We start from the raw sequence: 21,638 nt of genomic DNA on the forward strand, positions 1-21,638 counted from the left end.
TTGGAGTAAGATGACTATTACATGGCGAGAATGTGAGCATGAAGAAGAGGACATGCTTGCTTTACATGATCTGGTTACAGTGAACGCACTGCGGAACTGTGGCCTGTTGAAGTTTTTTCGTATTTCTAGCATGAGACAAAAAATCAACTTGCTGCAGTATTTGCTCAATGCTTTGGATCCTACCAGCCAGGTGTTCTAGATTAGGGGAAATTCCATCCCCTTGATTGTAGTGGACATCTATTTTTTGACTAGCTTATCGAGGCGGGGTGCCCCCATCTTTTTATCAGGTTCGGCCCGAGGAGGTGAACCTGTGAGAGATTATGTTTGCAGGTATTGTAGAGAGGGATCTCAGCCGAGTAAAGATGGCAAGATCATCATCCGAGATGTCACTGACAGGTCCCTGAGGACTATTCTGTTAACTTTTGGTAGGATGGCTGGTGGTGCGGCTCTTCATGTGGCCAACCGATCTTATATGCAGTACGCCTTGGTGTTATAGACATTTTTGTGCCTTACAGCTATAAGCATGAAATGTCCATAATCCAAGGGATCCAAAGTCCCTAAAGATGTTGTTACAGCTCCTAAAGGAACAAGGTCAACCAATGACAGCTTCTCCCAGAAGTTCTCCACCAAAAACCACTCAGAAATAGTCAATTTAGGATCAATTCAGAGGCTCCACTAGCTGCCTGCGTTGAAATGCAGAGACTACACTGGCTAGGGGCACTGCAACGCAGGTGTAGGAATTTACAGGGTAAGTTCCTCAGAAAGAATACCAAAAGGACACTGCTCACAACCAGATCTCAAATCAATACACCAGTATTTTTGACGTGGTTAAAACCCTCAGAGTGCAAGGAGGGAAACAGTCCACGGCCTGTCCCAACGTGGGTACAGACAATTTATTAATCAAAGAATGAAAATTTACATAAGCTTCTCTCATGCACGGATTACCCGAACAATGACCCTCCATGCGCTTTAAATAGAACTCATGGACCAATCGGGTGTCAAGCCACGGATCAAGTGTCGATAATACCGAGGTGAGAGTGAACCGTCGGATCACTACATATCGTGACCGTCGGATTGTAAGTTACAATATGTACAACGGTAAAGAAACACACTTTACCTAACTCTAACCTAACTCTATGCTAGACCAAGTTGAACTTAACTATATCCTATGTGTCGGAATATCCTAACATCCCCCCTTAAGAACAACTTGGGATAGGATTGAAGGATTTACAAATATGACACAATAGGAGAAGGAAGGAGGCACTAGAGCCTATCCCCCCTTAGTGACAACTTCCTGAACTCCAAGCATATATCGAAGTTTAGTGAACTTCGCCTCTGTGAGAGCCTTTGTGAAGATGTCTGCAACGTGATCATCCGTTGGACAATATTGCACTTCAAGAACATGGTCATGAATGAGCTTTCTGATGAAGTGCATGTGTAGTTCAATGTGTTTGCTGCGCTGATGCTGGACTGGATCTTTGCATAGCTGAATGGCACTTTGATTATCACACCAAAGTGTGGTTGGATGCTGCTGCTCAAAGCCAAATTCTGATAGGATCTGACGAAGCCACAAGGCTTCCTTACTAGCTTCCACGGCACCACGATACTCTGCTTTGATACCATGTAGGAATTTACAGGGTAAGTTCCTCAGAAAGAATACCAAAAGGACACCGCTCACAACCAGATCTCAAATCAATACACCAGTATTTTTGACGTGGTTAAAACCCTCAGAGTGCAAGGAGGGAAACAGTCCACGGCCTGTCCCAACGTGGGTACAGACAATTTATTAATCAAAGAATGAAAATTTACATAAGCTTCTCTCATGCACGGATTACCCGAACAATGACCCTCCATGCGCTTTAAATAGAACTCATGGACCAATCGGGTGTCAAGCCACGGATCAAGTGTCGATAATACCGAGGTGAGAGTGAACCGTCGGATCACTACATATCGTGACCGTCGGATTGTAAGTTACAATATGTACAACGGTAAAGAAACACACTTTACCTAACTCTAACCTAACTCTATGCTAGACCAAGTTGAACTTAACTATATCCTATGTGTCGGAATATCCTAACAGCAGGTGGAAGCACTACCAGGGTGCGCTGAGTGGGAAATGACAAATGGCAAGCTCATTCAACGAGGTGGAAAGACCCTGGAAGCTTCCAGAATCTTCTCCAATGACACTTGCCTCAATGAATTCGACTAGTGATGAGTAAGAGGTTCTCAACCTCCAAGTGGAAGCAAGAACTGACAAAGAGAAGCCACAAGTCAAAACATAAGATAACTCATCCTCTCTGCTTACATCTATATATGGATCTCTCACCCAGAGGTTCAGGGGGCTGGAATTTTGTACTTTTCAGAGAATTGCTGTTGGTTTGAGATTGAGATTAATACATTGGGTGATTTATGGTTTGTTGGAGGAGAGGAAGGGATTCCTTTGCTGGGAGGTAGATGCTGGATCAGAACTCACTTGGTTGTATCTCCTCTTGGACTTTATTATCATATCAATAAACTATTTGAGTTTCTCCTACATGTTGTGTACCAATGATGTTTTGTTATGCTTACATGTTTAGCTTAATCTGATCTTGAGCTTTTTATGAATGTATATCTGTATCTTTGTGTAGTTTCTCTCTCTTGTGATCTTGCAAGAATTCGGTGAAGATGGGCCAGTGAAGGAGCAAGAAGCTGGGAGCTACTGAAGAGAGGAGTGATTTGGATCGAAAAACTAGCGGAAGACACAGGTTAGTTAGATCCTTCTTCTTCATTTACATTTCATAAAGAAGAATACTCAATTAGTTTACCTCGTTTGTTGCTAAGGCACTATCACACCTTAGAGTGGGATAGGGGCATTCCGAATTGGATACTTTTCCCAACAACAAATTGGCGACTCCACTGGGGAGAGTATCTTGTTAGTTTATTTGTGTTTCTATTGTTGTTCTTCTCATAAACTCAGGAGTGTTGAATCGAAATGCATTTGCCATTTTCAAGTGCAAAGTAGAGATCTACCACTCTAGTCCACTCACTGGACCTGTTTTTATGATCTGAACAAACTGATCCACAAGTACTCTAACAGCCCTTTGTGATAGATCTTAGTCCTCCTTTAAATCATCCTCCTAATTGTACCTAATTGATAGCTTTGATCCAGCCAAAAACTGTAGATTAAACTGCAAACCGTGACCCAGAACCCAGAAACAACTCTCGTTTCTGCTTCAGTGCAGACTCTGTGAAGAGGTTCTGCATTTCAACGCAGGTCCAGTGAACGATACCTGTGCTGAAGTTCAGTTTCTCTGTGCTGAGGGTGCGCTGATCAGCCTTTGCCTTGTGCAGCTGTGGTTCCCTGCTTCCTTCTGCTCAGTTTTATCTCTGTTTTTTGCAGCCTGTTATTAGTCAGTGTACCTATCTGAAACCCCTTTTCTCTGCCTCAATTCTGCCTCAGTTGTATAAAGAAACTGTATTTGTTCTTTGTGTATTTGTTACATCATTTGCAGTTTCCCATTACAAAAGTAAACTAGTCATACTGTCGCCCTTAGATCTAGACCTGTCGTAAGTGTCGTTTTGATCTTAGGAGTGAGTTTGTTTGCTGTTCACAGTTGATTGAGCTTTTACTTTTGTTGTTTGGTTTGAATTTATGCATTTCTAGTGTCGAAACAAGTAAATCATAAAGTGTCGTAATTGTCTTTTTGATTTCGAAAAAGGAACTTGTTTATGTTTTCACTTGAAATCGAATTCAAATTTGTACAACAGCTTTCTTTTTAGGCATCAATATTAAGAAAGCGAAAACAAATACATGCATATGTGCATTTGCATTTTGATACTTTGCATGCTTTGATTTAGGAAAAGTGCATTTACAGTGTGTTCTATGCTCTTTGAGAAAATATTGTGTCTTTCTTTTCCCCTTGTAGCTAGGATTTTCATTGTTGAAAAGATATAAAAGCTTGCTTATCATCTTTAGACTGCATTTAGGAATTGTATCATACATCTCGTGGTGATCCAAAAAGGAAAACTTCTAAGAAAGATCAACCTAAAATAAATTGAATGAACTTAACAACGCTTTGTAACTTAACGCACAACATAGAAGTCTAGGCTAGAGACGTGTTCCGGCGTCGTAAAACCTGGTGACTGTCGATTTGGCTGATGGTTGGGTGATTCCTCCTGAGAGACGATAGCACCAGTACAGATTGTGCTCCCACGTACCGTCGAGTATATATTGGGAGACCCCTATAGGCATAAAACCTTTATCCTTAGGAAGCCGTGTCAGCCACCCTACTGATCGCAATGCACTGAACACAGCATTCGGGAAGATTGACCGCCCGTACCTTAAAAAGTATTCTACGGTTTTGCGAAAAGTTTGGCACACCCTCTACCTAGAACTCCAGAGCAGTTCCTTTTGGCCTTTTTCAGACTCTATAACGGAAAAATTCCATCCGAGCATTTGTCACTTCGGGCTCGTTAAAACATCGAAGGAGACTAGAGTCATCTTTAGCTTTTTCTCGACTCTTTAAAATTGAAAAAGCAAGTTGTGTCTAAGTGTCGTTAAAATTTATTTTAAACGGAACAATCACCCCTTTTTCCTGCGTTGATCTTTAGGTTGAGAAAATGGAGCCCACCAACCAAGGAGTTCCCCTTGGTGGAAATCCTAGTCCCTTCTCCTCTTGGGGAGATGTTGGTGCACCCCATATGGCCACATTGTCGCTTCCAGGACTGACAATTGGCTTGCCGGTCTGGCTCTTCTCAACCAATGCCGTTCAAAACACCACTATTCCTGAACAGTCGAATCAATAGTTAGACCAGTCCAGAGTTGCCCACCAACCTTCTACTTCCTCTAATTCTTCCTCTCCTCCTTCCTCTTCGCTTGACGGAACTGGTAAAACAAAAAACCAAGTTCCTAAGGAGAAGAAGGAAAAGAAGAAGAAAGAGAAGAAGAAGAAGGAGCCAAAAGCGACTGGGGGCAAACAAGTGTCGTCTAACAAAAATCCACACACAGCACTGACTAGGCCTAAATCGCCATGTGTCATATGCAAAGGAGACCACTTCCACAGAGATTGTCCCTGCATCCCTCGGATACTAAGGGACTGGTCTCCCCGTTTGCACAATCCGGTGGCATCAACCTCTGATAGCAATGTTGAATGCATACCGTCAACTAGCGAAAGTGAAGTCCTTGGACAAAAAGGGAGACCTAGATCTCCCTGTAGACTGTGCGAAGGCGATCACGCCATCCACCGTTGTCCCTTCTTAGATGAAGCGAAAAGAGTTTTGGATGATCGTCCGGTTTCACCGTTACAACTTCCTCCTGGATATTAAAAACTCTTGCCGAGTCCTTCGTTAGTTGAAAATCCAGCTGGCCTGCTCAAGTGGTCAGCTGAAGCGCCGGTCATTGAAGATGAACCAGCTGAATCGATACCCGACGAAAGTCAAAAGGTCGAGGCGGCAGTTGACCTGGTCTTGCCTTCAGGGGTTTTGTCTTCGAATGATACAGTCACTGAAGAGGATAAAGATGACACCATCCAAATTCTCTTCATCAACACAGACTCCGACGAGCATGGGGGCAATCCCCCCATTCCTTTTTCGCAGGAAGGAAGTTCGTCAGAGCGATACCGAGCCGTTTACTCGGTCCCACCACCAAGCAACCTAGTTGTCTCCTTCGACTGGAACCAACTAGGCAGACCCCGTTTGCCAGCAAGCATACCATTCAGAATTATCATCCAAATATACAGAATGGTCATGGCTGGCACCATCATTGATGAGGGGGCATCTATGAGTATCCTTTCCTCTATTGCTTGGAAAGCACTTGGTTCACCAACGCTTTTGCCTGAAATGAGAAATCTGACAGGCTTTGATAAAGGAACCAGTCGACCTTTAGGGATCCTCCCCAATGTGCCTATCACATTGAAAGGGAAGACTGTTCAAATGAACGTGATGGCCGTTCAAGGACCCTTGGATTATAACCTACTCCTTGGACGAGACTATATATATTGCATGGGAGCCATCGTCTCCTCACTCTTTAGAGTAATGTGTTTTCCGCACGAAGGAAGAGTGGTCAAGCTCGTGGACCAGCTTTCATTTCCCGGATCACGCATCGCAAATAGTCATATACCTTCCCTAAATGGTCTCTTCACGCAAGAAATGTCTCAACCCACGGTCCGTCCTCCCGATGAGCGCGAGTAATTCGGAAGGATATGACTGGAACCCAGGGGGCATGCGTCCTGGTCTGCTTCGGCAGGAAAACTTTGGGTATAGGGTAGGTTTCCGCGGGAGAATATGACTAGTCTGTACCCCGTCCGTCTTGGAAGAGGGGTTATTCTAGAATAAGATTCTTTCGTCAAAGTTATGTGTTTGGCACTCGTTGTCACTCACCTTTGTCTATCTCGGTAGACACCGCCGAAGAAATGTTTTGTTTGAAAGATTAATAGAACAATCTTTAGTAACCTGAAAGAGGTAGGCCTCTCCCGGTAAAACAAATGTTTTATTGGACTAAGAAGGGGTAACCTTGAAACCATACTTTATACCTGGGGGCATGCAAACCTTTTGGAGTGCAAGCAAAGAGCGGTTATTTATCTGTTTTTTGGGTTAGTCGTTTCCTAACTTGCATAAAGAAAGGATGCGGGGCATAGCTTTGTAAGGCGCAAGCTCCATAAAAAATGGAATCTTACATGAGACATTCTTATCATATGACTGGATAATCGAGCAGTTTTAGCACATAGTTCATGCTCGTTAAAAAATAAACATAAGATCGAGCAGTTTTAGCACATAGTTCATGCTCGTTAAAAAATAAACATAAGATCGAGCATTTTTAGCACATAGTTCATGCTCGTTAAAAAATAAACATAAGATCGAGCAGTTTTAGCACATAGTTCATGCTCGTTAAAAAAAATAAACATAAGACCGAGCATTGTTTTTCCGCGTTTAAGCTCGTTAAAAAATGAACTACCCTCTAGTAAATAACCACCGTGAACGTAACATTATCAGCCATTAAAGCCTTGGTCGTGTTTGCACCGTCACCTCCACTTTTCCATTGGCCGATCGTTCACCTCCATATGATTGTTTACCCATTTTTAGGAACAGCTGCGAAGAGTGATTTCACTAGCCATCCTTGTGACACTGCCGTGATTGGAAAATTCCAACCCTTACCTGGAATCAGCTGCTAACCCGTTTTATCACTCATTCCTCAAAAGACGAGTCTTCTTTAAGCTCTTTTCATCTGACTCGTAAAATATGAAAATATTGCCGAGTTTTGGCCTTCCAGCTCATTAAAGCGACCAGAAGTGCTATCCCTCCTCTAGATTTTAATCTTTTTGGACCTAAGGGATTATTGCACAAAAAGATCGAGCGCTTGTTTTGTTCGGCTCGTAAAAAATATCGAAAATTCATCCCTTCTCTATTGTTTTATACTTTTTCGGACTTAAGGGATTAGATGACGAAAAAGGACTTTCGGAGTTGACTTTATGTACCTTTTCAGACTCTCTAAAAATGAAAAGGACCGAGTTATCTTTGTCGTTAGACTCGTTAAAAACATTAATAGCGACAAACTTGTCTTTAGACGAGAACGAGTTTCACCATCGCTAGGCTCGTTAAAACATAGCGATGGGTTTGCCCGAAGGGCAAATTATAGAACAAGCATATGTTATCCTCCTCAATCTTGACAAAAATAAAGAGGTACTGGTCAGCAATGACTGGGGAAAAATTGGGAAGAAACTCAAAGAACTTTATTGGTAGCAAGTCGCTCTTGAACATGACACTTCCACTCCGTGCCTGAGTCGGGTTGGGTTGTTTCATTCACCGGTCACATCGCCATGGTCTCGCCATACCATCCACCTTTGGGGTAAATGCTACCAATCCATCACACAAGTGTCACCGATATGTTCAAGAGAAGTCATCCAGAGAAGTCAACCGTGTCCCATCCACTACCATACATTATCCTTCATTCTTTCATGACCGCCACCCTGAACTATATATCATCAAATCGTTTTCACCTCCATCAAAATCATTTGCTCCGTTCCGTGTCACTGATGTGGGATACATTAAGGCCCTCCTTTGACGGATCGCTTCTTGTCGACATCAGCTCATTATCCAAGAAGTTGATCTAGGGACACCCCCTTCAGTACTTTGAAGCTTGCATGCCTCAATGGCAAGTTTCTCACTTCCAGCGACAGGTATACATCAATGACCTTCGACCGAAAGATTTTACGTGGTGTTCGATGCCAAGTCCTTTATTCACACCACGTGAATTGTACTGCAGTACCTTGAGGGTCATTATCATTATCGGTGATTCCTCTCGCGCTTGTTAATGGTTTACATCATTGACAGGTAATCAAGCGATGTCTTTCCATGTTCGACTTCAGAACATTTCTCACATGGATCGACTTGTACTTAGAGTGAAGATCGAACGAGTTTGAAGACCCCGGATCTAGTTTCATCCATCCGGGCTGCGATATATATTCAGGAAAAATAAAGACATTGACATGTACAGCATTGCAGCACAGACAATCATCCTACCAAAGGATGATGATTTCAGCAGGATCATCAGTCTATCATCAGACAATTGTCTGTCCTATGTACATAAAAATGAATTTATAAAGCTGAGCATGGGAATGCCCGCCTCAGCTAGATCATGAAAACAGTATGAAAAATAATGTATTGTATTGTATCTTATTACAGGTCTCCTCCCAGCATCGAATGAACTTCGGATCCTCCTAATAAAGCATTTCACCCGATAAACGGCCTCATACTTTAGGCGGCAACTGTTATAGACATTTTTGTACCTTACAGCTATAAGCATGAAATTTCCATAATCCAAGGGATCCAAAGTCCCTAAAGATGTTGTTACAGCTCCTAAAGGAACAAGGTCAACCAATGACAGCTTCTCCCAGAAGTTCTCCACCAAAAACCACTCAGAAATAGTCAATTCAGGATCAATTCAGAGGCTCCACTAGCTGCCTGCGTTGAAATGCAGAGACTACACTGGCTAGGTGCACTGCAACGCAGGTGGAAGCACTACCAGGGTGCGCTGAGCGGGAAATGACAAATGGCAAGCTCATTCAATGAGGTGGAAAGACCCTGGAAGCTTCCAGAATCTTCTCCAATGACACTTGCCTCAATGAATTCGACTAGTGATGAGTAAGAGGTTCTCAACCTCCAAGTGGAAGCAAGAACTGACAAAGAGAAGCCACAATTCAAAACATAAGCTGACTCATCCTCTCTGCTTACATCTATATATGGATCTCTCACCCAAAGGTTCAGGGGGCTGGAATTTTGTACTTTGCAGAGAATTGTTGTTGGTTTGAGATTGAGATTAATACATTGAGTGATTTATGCTTTTTTGGAGGAGAGGAAGGGATTCCTTTGCTGGGAGGTAGATGCTGGATCGGAACTCACTTGGTTGTATCTCCTCTTGGACTTTATTATCATATCAATAAACTATTTGAGTTTCTCCTACATGTTGTGTACCAATGATGTTTTGTTATGCTTACATGTTTAGCTTAATCTGATCTTGAGCTTTTTATGAATGTATATCTGTATCTTCATGTAGTTTCTCTCTCTTGTGATCTTGCAGGAATTCGGTGAAGCTGGGCCGGTGAAGGAGCAAGAAGCTGGGAGCTACTGAAGAGAGGAGTGATTTGGATCGACAAACTAGCGGAAGACACAGGTTAGTTAGATCCTTCTTCCTCATTTACATTTCATAAAGAAGAATACTCAATTAGTTTACCTCGTTTGTTGCTAAGGCACTATCACACCTTAGAGTGGGATAGGGGCATTCCGAATTGGATACTTTTCCCAACAACACTTGGAATGTCTCCAACCGAAGGTGTTCAACTGCTGTGACGCAGTACTCCTTGTGATGAAAGAACAGTTGATCAAGGTGAAGAGCGGGAGATTGAAGAACTTTTGATATGGTTCTATATTGACCGCCTTCGCCTTGGAAAAAAAGATACCACTGCTGTAGCTGCAGTATATTGCACTCGGTTTACCTCCGCCGACTGAACCACGTATGAAGAGACGGGTCGACCATATGTCTAGGCATGCTGGTCAGTCTCAGATTTCCTTTTCTGATACCTTCTTCGGGTGGTTTGATCGTCAGGAGATGGTTTATTCCGAGTATCCATATGCTGGTATGGCCTTCCGGGGTGACCCAGATTTGGTACTGCCGGCTGGCGAATAGTGGGGTGCCATTGGTAAATTCTTTGACCATATTCTTATTTATTGTTTCTCTTTTATAATGTCCTTGTGCTTTATTCTACCAAGACTGATCAGAACTCATGTGTTCATGCAGATGTCGGTCCTGTTCGGCCAGTAGTACGCCTGAGAGTGACAAGTGCCGCCCCAGCAGGAGAGGCTGTTGGAAGGGCTATCCTTCGCGACCTTGATGTGGTCGAGACTCTTTCAGCATTACAGGATCAGGTCGAGGGCCTCACTCTTGGTATTCCAGATGTGGGGACTGACGAGCTGCCTTTGAGGTTGCAGCGGCATACTACTGGTGTGCCAAGACGGTCGACTAGGCTTTTACGTATGATCGCACAGGCGGTGACTTGTTATCACGAGCATTATTAGACTAGGGTGCCCCCTAGCGTTTTGAGTTTTGGGTCATTTGACCGATTTTGTCTTGGTTACAAAACATTATGTGTAAACCATAAACAGTTATATATATATTTTTCATTTTTGGAGTTCTATTTTGGTTAAGTTAAATGATACAAATGCAAATATTGATGAAATGCTTCTTTTATAAATGTTGCAAATGTCTATCTAACACATAATTTTCCAATGAGTCGGTTAATGTGTTTAAGCTTATGGAAATATGCTGATATTGAATAAAATCAAATTGCCTTTCCAAAATCTTAACCCTTAGGAACATGCGATAAATAGCTGGATTTCGGACAGAGTAGATACCAGTGAGTTGTAGTATGACGAGTTATGAGTCTAGCCTGACACTCAGTCGGCGTATGCCATGTGTGATGGCATCACAGAGAATTTCTATCAACGCACTATATTCAGCGATGTTATTCTTTGATCGACCAATACATACCCCTCTGAAACTTACTAACTCGTCGCTTGGATCAAAAATGGCCCAAGCTGCAGAAGATAGGTTCCGTGAACTACGACTCGCTCCGTCAGCATATCCAACACATGACTCCAATAGGTTTGACATCTGCAATAAATGTAAAAAAGTGGATTACTTGACCAAAACAAATACTTTAGGGAAAACAAAAACATAACAAAGGCATATAGGTTACTATATTGAATCACGCATAGTAACGCTTAAGGTACAACCCGTTACGAGGTTGTGCCAATGGAATCCCATCATAATCCATTAACTCGTAAGCTCCTTTTGCTAACACTCGCTTAACAATATAGGGGCCCATCCATAAAGACTTGAATTTACCTGCTCCCAATTTATCAGATTCTTGGTCATAAAGCAAGACCAAGTCACCTTCTGAGAAGACATGGGGTTTGACATTCTTGTTGAACTACGCTTTGACTCATTTCTTATGGGCTTCGTTAGCCAAAGCGGCATTACGATGGGTTTCATCCAATTGGATTAGTTCCAAGAAATGAGCCTCCTCTTCTGAAGTTCTGGGGAGAAGGTCGATCGCGAGTTTGAGGGACGAGATTTCACACTGAACCCGGTCGCATTCCTTACCGATGTTCGGTAAGCCCACATGGCTAAGTACAGGATCAGGTGCCAACTCCTTTTATGAACTCCAATCATCCTTTGCAGCATGTGCTTCAGGACCTTGTTGATTACTTCAACTTGTCCGTTGGCTTGCGGGTAATATGGAGTAGAGCTATCATGAGACAACCCTAATTTGGCAGCTAATTCGACCATCATGTTATTGCGAAAATGGGATCCATGATCTGTGACTATAGCCTGTGGGACGCCGAATCTGGCGACTACATGATTGAAAAAGAAAAGGGCAGCTATTTCACCAGTGTTATCTGATGTAGGCATCGCCTCGGCCCATTTGGTAAAATATTCAACTACGACTATGATATACCCATGCCCCCCGGTCAAGGTGGGGTTACATGTCATGAAATCGATGCCCCATTTGGCGAATGGCCCAACAGCAACTATTCGCTGCAGAGGTGCGGGTGGTCTTCTGGTTTTGCTATCGAACATTTGACAGGCATGGCAACTTCTGAGTGCGCTTATGCAATCTTTAAACATTGTTGGCTAGAAGTATCCTGCTCATAAAAAATTTTGCGCTGTAGCATAACCTGATTGATGCCCCCCACACGTGCCTGAATGGCAATCATTCAGGAATTTTTCGGCCTCCTCATGAGTGAGGCACTTTCTCAGAACTGTATCGACACCACGACGGTAAAGTGTATCACCGTTGATCATGTAGTCTTTTGATTGGTATCGAATACGTTTTTGTTCAGAGCGGGAGGTATTAGGCCTATATTTTTGTGTTTGGAGATAGATGATTATATCTCCATACCATGGATTGCTTGAAGATATCAGAAACAAAGATTCATCCACGATAGTTTCTTCTGATGTTTCATCGTTGGACGACGATGGGAGATCACATAATAATTCTGCGAAAACCAGGGCTTTATTTGACTTGGATTTTACAAATTCCAGATCAAACTCTTGTAGAATTGCTATCCATTTCGAATATTTCCCCCCCAGCAACTGTCGCAACAATATATAAGTCATGGGGTTGCAATCTGACAGAATGGTAGTTTTTCAAAAGAGGACATAGTGTCAAAATCTCTGTATCGCTTGAATAGCTGCGAGCGCTAGCTTTTCAACATACGAATATTTGCTCTCTGTATCATTTAAGTTCTTACTCAAATAATATATAGGATGTTCAATTCCGCTGTCTTCTTGAACTAAAACCATTGCTATGGTTGTATCTGTTGTAGCCAGATACAGGTTAAAGTCTTTTTGATAATCGAGAGAGTACATTAATGATGCTTTCATTAGGGATTCTTTTAAAGCATCAAAGGAAGCTTGCTCAACCTGATCCCAGACGAAGGGCACTTCCTTTTTCAATAGACGTGTATAACCTTTAGCAAGTTTGGAATAATTTGGAATGAACCTCCTCAAAAAGTTTGCTTTCCCTTGGAGTTTCTGAATCTGAAGCAAATTCGAAGGTGGAGGAAAATTTATGATTGCCTGAACCTTACATGGGTCGAGACGAATCCCGTCCTTTGAGACTACAAAGCCAAGTAAACGACCAGAACTGACACAGAACACACATTTGTGTGGATTGAGTCGTATCTTGTAGTGTCGGCAACGTAGAAATATCGCTCTTAAATGTTGCAGATGATCAGTCTGCTTTCACGAATGAGCCGGAAGGTCGTCGAGATATGGTTGAACGATGTTTTTGATGTCATGGAAGGCATAATTCATTGCCCTCTGAAATGTTGCCCCTGCGTTCTTTAAAACAAAGGATGATTTTCGATATGCGAATGTGCCCCACGGACAAATAAATGCAGTCTTTGACTGGTCCTGTGGGCAGATATTTATTTGATTATACCCGGAAAATCCATCCATAAATGAAAAGATTTTGCATTGGGCACACTCATCAATTATCTGGTCAATGAAGGGTGTAGGGTAGTTGTCTTTCGGACAAGCTTGATTTACATCCTTATAATCGACGCACACTCTAATCGTTCCTTGTTTTTTCATAACAGGAAAAATGTTCGATACCCAATCAGTTACAGGAACTGGGTAAATGAAACCAGCATGGAGAAGTTTTTCAACTTCTGCCTTGATGGCAGCGGCTTTCTTGGGATGCACCTGCCTTAGCCGTTGTCGTACTGGTTTGACATCCGGATACATCTTGATTTTGTGTTCAACGATACTCGAGTCAATGCCTAGAATTTCTTCATATGACCAAGCAAAGACATATCTGAATTCGCGAAAAAGAGCGTTATATATTTCCAGTTCTGAAGGAGAACAACATTTGCCAACATAAATATTCTCTACAACATCTGTTTTGGTCGAGATATTTATGGAGATAGTCTCTTCAATGTTGGACAAGTTTCGCTCGGAATCCACTGTGTTTACAGTATTTGATATAAAATCAAAAACTGAAGGATGATAAAGGTCATCAGGAGTATCTTCTTCACAATCCGGAAGAAGGGAACGATGGTGGTAATCTTCCCATGGTGCCCCTTCAATTACCATTTATTGAACAATTCCTTCATCAGTGTCATGCACTCGCGACCAAGGATATGAAGGGGTGCCATATTCCTTAGACCTATCTATCCAAATGCTTGATGAGCATTGATTTGGGTTTGCCTCTCATGCTAGGAACATTGATTGCTACAATATTTCTGTTAGGCTTGGAGGCAATACATGTGCATGATCCATGTTGGTATCGTTTTCTGAGATCTTTTTAATCGAAGATATCATATTGCAGGTTCCTACCGATGCTACTTCCGCCAGATTGATTGGAGGCGGAAGGGCAAAAGTTCCCATTAATATAGGGTCTTTTAGTAGGCCTACTCCGATATTTTGAAGCGAATGTGGGCTTCCATGGATCATTGGAATGCTTCATGTAACTTGAGAACCATTGGGGAGGAAGGTTTGTTGATCGACGATTGTAATCCCTCCTTGAAAGGGAAATGCAATCTTCCTAAAATAGGTTGACACAATAGCAGCCATAGCATATATCCATGGTCTTCCCAGTAGGATGTTGTAATCGAGGTTTCCGTCGATTACTTCAACATCTATTTCTACTATTTTCCCTCCTAGTTCAACCTTCAAGTTACTTAGAATACCATATGGGGTATATGTTCATCCGTCAAATGCTTTTAATGTCGTCAAAGATCGCGACAAGGTTGGAGATCCTAAAGTTTTCCAGCAACTCATGGACATAATACATGTAGATGCCCCCTCATCATAATTGTTCTATGAACAGTTTTGTTGAGGGCTTTCACTTGAACGAGGAAAGCTAGTTGAGCTGGCAACTGAGGATCATATCCTTTAAGATTAAAGGATATAAGATTAGAATCCTTTGGGTCTATCCCACCAATGGCTGATAATAAAGCCTGCTTTTGGGATGGGAAATTTTGCAGTACCTCAAGTGTCGACATAGCAGATGGCGATTGGGCCAAATTTTCCACTATATTATAATGTTGTGTTGCTCTAGCACGAGGATTAAATGTCAACTTGTGTACTACTACCTTTGGCGGTTTTATCATCAGTTCAGGAATGATGGGTGGCGCAACTTCTGTCGAAGTTGTTGTTGAACTACTAGGTTGATCTTTATCCTTATTGTTCGACAGCTGTGGATTCCCGTAATCTTTGTTCCTTATCGATATCAAAGCATCATTTTGTTGTTTGGAAACCGACAACATCATCACTTGAGATGGGGAAGCATTTCCACTGTCAACCAGATTTGTTCCTGGATTTGGAAATGGATCAGTTAATACTGTCGAGGTTTTTGAATTCTTGAAGAATTTTTTAAGCTCAGCTCTGTGTGGACAATCTGCTATCCAGTGATCCTCATCACATATAAAGCATGGACGATTTGGTTTCCTATTTCCAGAAGGGTTTGTAGAAGATTTTTCAGGTGATGATTCCTCTTGTTTCTTCTTCTTCCCTTTGCTTTTCTTCTTGCCTCCTGGTTGCTTGGTTTCTTTGCCTTTATCTGTCAAGACAGCATTTACTTCCGAGGCAAGAAGTTCCTCTTTTGCATTTTGACTGGAAATATTACGGGCCTTTTTAGATGTAGCCTTTGTCGATTTCATGTTTGTTGCACCTATCACGCCATCACTGGCATGAGAGTCATTGTTTGATTTAGGAGGAGGGGGGACCGAAAATTCCAGTCTGCGAGCATCAGGTATTTTATCGTAGAGCGTGCCAAACTGAGTAAAATCAAGTCTAAATATTGCGCACGAGCAATGACTTGCTCTTCAGTGGCGACTCCCCCTTTTGCCACATCTTCCGTAATGGAAGGCAATAATGACTTAATAAACCATTCAGCTAAAAGCTGATTAGGAACATATGTTTTTACCATTCTACGATGACGTCGCCACTCATGTATATGATCAGATATGTGAGTGGCCGTTGTTTGTTTGAAATTCGTAAGAAGTTCCGTTCCCGTTTCGTACCTTATCGATAACTGAAAATGGGTTAGAAAGGTTGTGTCTAGGGTACTGAAATTGTCAAACGAAGCTCTGGGCAATTCGATATACCATTTTGCTGCCGGACCAGTTAACGTCCTCTAAAAAAGGCAAAACCTAATTGAATCATCGTTTAGGGTGTTTGATGAACACCACAGATGAAAGGTCATCACATGATTCGACGGATCTTCACCCGGATTTCCATTAAATTTAGGAATATCTGATGGAAGTTTATGCGGAATCGCTGGCCACCAAGGGGCGTAAGCAATTGGATCGTTTGTTAATCGATTTAAATTAGGTAACTCTAAAGTTGCCACAAAGGGTAACTGATTCAGGTTAGGTGAAGCATACCTAGGATAAGATGGAATCGCCTGAGCAGTTGGTCTTTGCATGCCAGCATAATGCATTTGATGTTGGTAACTTTGGTAAGGTTGGTGGGCATGACCATTGTAGAATGGTTGATTTTGACCGTTTTGAATATACGGCTGCACACTATTTGCAAAGATTTGTTTCTCAAATCCTTGGTATACTTGTTGGAATTGCGTTTGTTGGTATTGCACCAGCCATGGTTGTGAAGCCATGTGCTGTTGCTCGATACTAACTGTTTGGCCAAGATGAGGGGTAATTGTACCCGTTTGGAGCTGTGTCATTCCACCAGTCGGCGATTGTGGTTGAGTCACAGGGTCAAGAGGCTGTTGCATTACAACCTGAGAAACCTGAGGTTGGCATACAATAGGCAGCACTTGTACTTGCGACACCGTCACAATAGCTGGCGTAGTTGGTATATTTGACATAGGTAAACATTGTTGCATCGAATATACAACTCTTGGTTGTTGAGGTAGTATCGGTACCCAACCGCTAGATGTAATTCCAGCATAACCTGAATTTTGTTGTGAACTCCCGTATGGCTGTCTTCCCGGAGGGGACAACGAAAGGGTATACTGCCCCCCATACGGCGGTAATCCGGTACTTAAAGGAATGGTTTTCCCTTGAGGACCAGACTGCCCAAATTGACATCCCACTGGATCAATTTGTTGAGACTCAACATAAGAGTTTCCAGATACTATTCCAGATGAACAAGCAGGAACGGACCATATTTTCGAAATAGCCCCTGAGTGGGCTCCTTCTAGCGATTGAGAGCTAGTTGGGATAGATGGTATACCGGCGAACATCGTTGGACTTATAGCAGGAAGTTCTGCCGTCGCTGTGTCTGACGACACAGTCCTAGATGTTGACGATTGTTCAGACATTTCTAGTCTATCCAAAAGATTACCAAGCGATTCTATAGGAGCTTCCGGTGGCGGTAGACTAATTTCTGATGAAGAAGGATATAGAGTGATCCCAACTCCAAATTGCGATGGAGTACTAGATGGAGGATCCTCCACAATCTCTTCTATAGCAATCATACCAGGTGGAAGAGGTAGACCGTCAGGTCCGTAAAATATTTCTGGTGCCAAAGAAGGTATGGAATCTGCAGCGACAGATGTTTGGGGAACAACACTCTCTGAACCGGTTGTAGATGGAACTAGTTCAGTGATACAAGTGTTTACCCTCAGAATAAGATCAGTACTACTATCCTTCGGTGGCTGCTGAACTTCTTCTATAAAGGCAGGGATACCAGAAATGTTTGGAGTAACCGGAGTCTCTGATGTTGTTGGAACACTTGTTCTAACTTTACCAGGAGATTTGGAACCGGTTAAACGAGTTCGCTTTGTTCGTAATAGTTTTGATTCCGGAGAAAAATACGGTTGACTCGTAAGCCTCCGCGAATGACGGGGTTTCAATTGACTTTCTTCCACGATTGCGGATTACTCGATCAAATAAAAATAAAGGGGAAGTATGTTTCTGAATTAGATGAATTTTAGACGCTTTTGACACAACTTGTTTTTTCAATTTTAAAGAGTCGAGAAAAAACAAAAGATGACTCTAGTCGCCTTCGATTTTTAATGAGCCTGAAGTGACAAGTGCTCAGATGGACCTTTTCTGTTAAGGAGTCTGAAAAGGAACGAAAGGGACTGCTCTGGAAATCTAGGCAGAGGGATTACCAAACCAATCGCAAAACTGCAGAATACTTTTTACGGTATGGCAGTCAATCTTCCTGAATGCTATGTTCAGTGCATTGCGATCGATAGGGCGGCAGACACGGCTTCTTATGGATAAAGGATTAAGCCTATTGTGGTCTCCAAAAATATACTCGACGGTACATGGGAGCACAAGTCCATACTGGTACTTATCGTCTCAAAGTGGAGGAATCACCCAACCAACAATGAGAACAACAGTTACCAGGCTTTACGACGTCGGAATACGTCTCTAGCTTAGACTTCTAGATGTTGTGCGTTATGTTCCAAAGCGTTGTTAGATTCATTAAATTTATTTTATAGTTGATCTTGCTTAAGAAATTTTCCTTTCAGGTTCACCACATGATGTAGATGTACAATTCCTAAAATGAAATCTAAGAGGATAAACAGTCTTTTATCTTCTTTGTGCAATGAAAATCCTAGCTACTAAGAAAAGAAAGACAGAATTCTTTCAACAAAGAGAAAAGAGCACACACTATATGCACTGTCCTAAAACAAACCAATCAAACAGTCTAAATGCAAATGCACATGCATGTATTTGTTTTCATCCTTCTTAATATGTGAATGATAAAAAGAAAGCTAATGTGCAAATCTGAATTACTTTTCAAGCAAAAATTACTAACAAGTTTCTTTTAAAAATAAAAAATGAAGACAATGACAACACTTTGCGATTTGGAAATGAAGACTTGCTTTCGACACTAGAAAAACTAAAAATTCAGATCAAATACAATAGTAACAAGGTAATCAACTATCAAGAGCAATCAGACTCTCTTCTATGACTGAAAACGACACTTGCGACACTTTCTAATCAAGAAACGACAATACAATTACGTTACTTTTTTGCAAAGGAGAACAGAAAATGACTCAACAAATACACAAAAACATTTACAGTTCTTTGCACAATGGAGGCGGAATATCGGCAAGGAAAGGGGTTTCAAACAGAGGTGTACTGACCATACGCAGCAAAACTCATGAATAGAACTGAAAAGAATGAACACAGAAACCAAAATTTAGGAACAATGCCTAGTCTGATCAGCGCACCTGTAACACAGTGAATTTGAAATGCAGCGCACCTACTACTCTCGGGAAGTGCACTGAATTTCAGATTCACAGAACAGAGAGTGCGTTGGGCTAGAGACGAGACTTTGCTTGGGTTCCAGGTCACAGTTTGCAGTTCAGTTCAGGGATTTTGGCCAAGCAAGTGGTAATTAGTAAATCAACAACAGGGGCAGATCTAAGGAGGTTACTAGAGCCACCACAAGGGCAATTAGAGAGTTTGTAAATCAGTTGTTTAATTCATAAACAAAACCCGAAGATTGACTGAAGAGGCATTTATCTACTTTGCGTTTGCATAGCAAATGCAGCTCGAAGCTACCTGGCTCGACTTCAGGCTCCGTCTGTAAGTTTATAAAGTAAACAAATGTAGATTAACAAACAACCTAGTCGCTCCCCAGTGGAGTCGCCATTTTGTTACAGGGAAACGTGTCTATGCAAAACTGCTAATCCCACTAAGGTGTGGTAGCTACCTTAGAAACAAACAAAGTAAAACTACTTTCATTTTCCTTTATGAAAGATAGATGAGAGAAGAATAAAAGAGACCAACCTCTGTCTTGCACTTGGTTCCTTGCTTGATTCTTCTCTCTTCTGATAGTCCTTTGCTACTTGCTTCCTTGTATACCCAGATTCACAGAGTACCTGTAGAATCAAAGCAGCATAACACTATACAAGAACATGGATCTATTATCATAAACAATCTAGGATCAGATGTAAATTGACCATACAAATGCATAAAACATAAATGACACAAGAGTATGGAGGAAAACTTGAATAGCTTTATTGATAATCAAGAAAGAGCCAAGAGAGTTACAACCAGTTGTTCTGACCCAGCATCATCCTCTCAGCAAGTAAGCCCTTCTTCACCTCATGCAAAGCTTAGATCACCCAACACTATGATGTTGCCTCAAGAAACCAACAACAATTCCTTACAAGATGCAAAATTCCAGCCTTTGGATCTCTGGGATGAGGGATCCATATATAGATATTTGTAAGGGAGATGAGTCAGCTTGTGATTTGATTAGTGCCTTCCCTCTGATAGTTCTTGCTTCCACTTGGAGATTGATGATCTCTTACTCATCCTTGGTCGAATTCAGAATGGCAAGTGTCACAGGAGAAGTTTCTGGAAGATTCCATGCTTCTCCACCTCGCGGATTGACACTGCCATTTGTCTCTTCTCACCCATAGCACCCCATAGAAGGGCTTTTTGAAATGCAATGCATCCATTGAGTGTACTTAGGTGATATGCAATGCACTTTGCCTATGGAGCAGGTGAAATGATCCTGTTTTGACCAGTTCTGAGTGGTTTTTCATGGAGAACTTAATGGAGAAGCTGTAATCAGTTGACCTTGTTCCTTTAGGGGTTGGAACAACACTTTTAGGGACTTAGGAGCCCTTGGTTTATGGACATTTTATGCTTGGGGTTGCAGTGCCCAAAAATGTCTATAACAGAGGAGCTAACGGGTGTTTTCCATTACTGATAGACTTCTAGAAGATGTGCCAACTTGGCAGCTGAACATTTGAGAGTGAGCTTTTATGCTCACTTGGCAGCTGAACATTTGAGCTTGTAATGAAGGTAGTAATTGAGTTACCTATTCAATAATGACCTTGGTTACTTGTAGGTAACCATGAGGTTTAATAAGGAATTCTCAAGTTAACTCAAAATCAACCTTTGACAATTGTTCAATCCTTTTACTGAACTCTACCCTGTCATTTTTCCAGTTTTCTTTTAATATTTATGCTTTTGGGAGAGTCTCTTTTGAATCATTTGATAATATATTTTCTTCCTTAAGTGGTTGAATGGTAGATTAAAAAACTAAATCAGAAAGTATTTCAGCATCTCTTACTATTTTTTTAACTAAGAATATCTCATATTTCCAAGTATGAAGTACTATAGACTTTTGCATTTCATCAATCTTGGGCAGTTTTGGATGGAACCTTCTGTGATCATCTTGCTATTACATAACTTCATTGATTTTACACTTAGCTTCATAATATTGGTTTTCAATATCAATGAAAACATCAAGGAAATAGTTGACCAATTTTTCTTGAGACTTAATTATGCTTGACTTGTTGCAGAGAAGATGTTGCTCATGTTGAAGTCGTTGATTTAATTCATGAGATTCATGCTTAATTTTGACAAGATCCAATATATTAGCCTTAGTTTTCTTTATCTTCTCTTGTTATCTTGTCATCCCTCTACTTAATTTCAAATCCATATTGGCCCCTAACTAGGGGAACTTGTGTCTGCATTTTTTCTTGGACCTGTGAGGATTCCTATTCTAGTAACCCTATTATTTTATCTTTCTCACTAATGAATTCTTTGACTTTGGCTTCTTTATCCGCCCTAGAAGTAGCCTAAGCTCCTATATATTGAGTCAATTCTACAATCTCTTCATCATTTGTTGTTTATGTTCCTTTCCAAGCTACCTC

Source organism: Pinus tabuliformis, chromosome 1_2, assembly GCF_031772625.1.
Source record: "Pinus tabuliformis cultivar Carrire ecotype Pingquan chromosome 1_2, CPIR1, whole genome shotgun sequence".
Lineage (NCBI taxonomy): Eukaryota > Viridiplantae > Streptophyta > Pinopsida > Pinales > Pinaceae > Pinus > Pinus tabuliformis.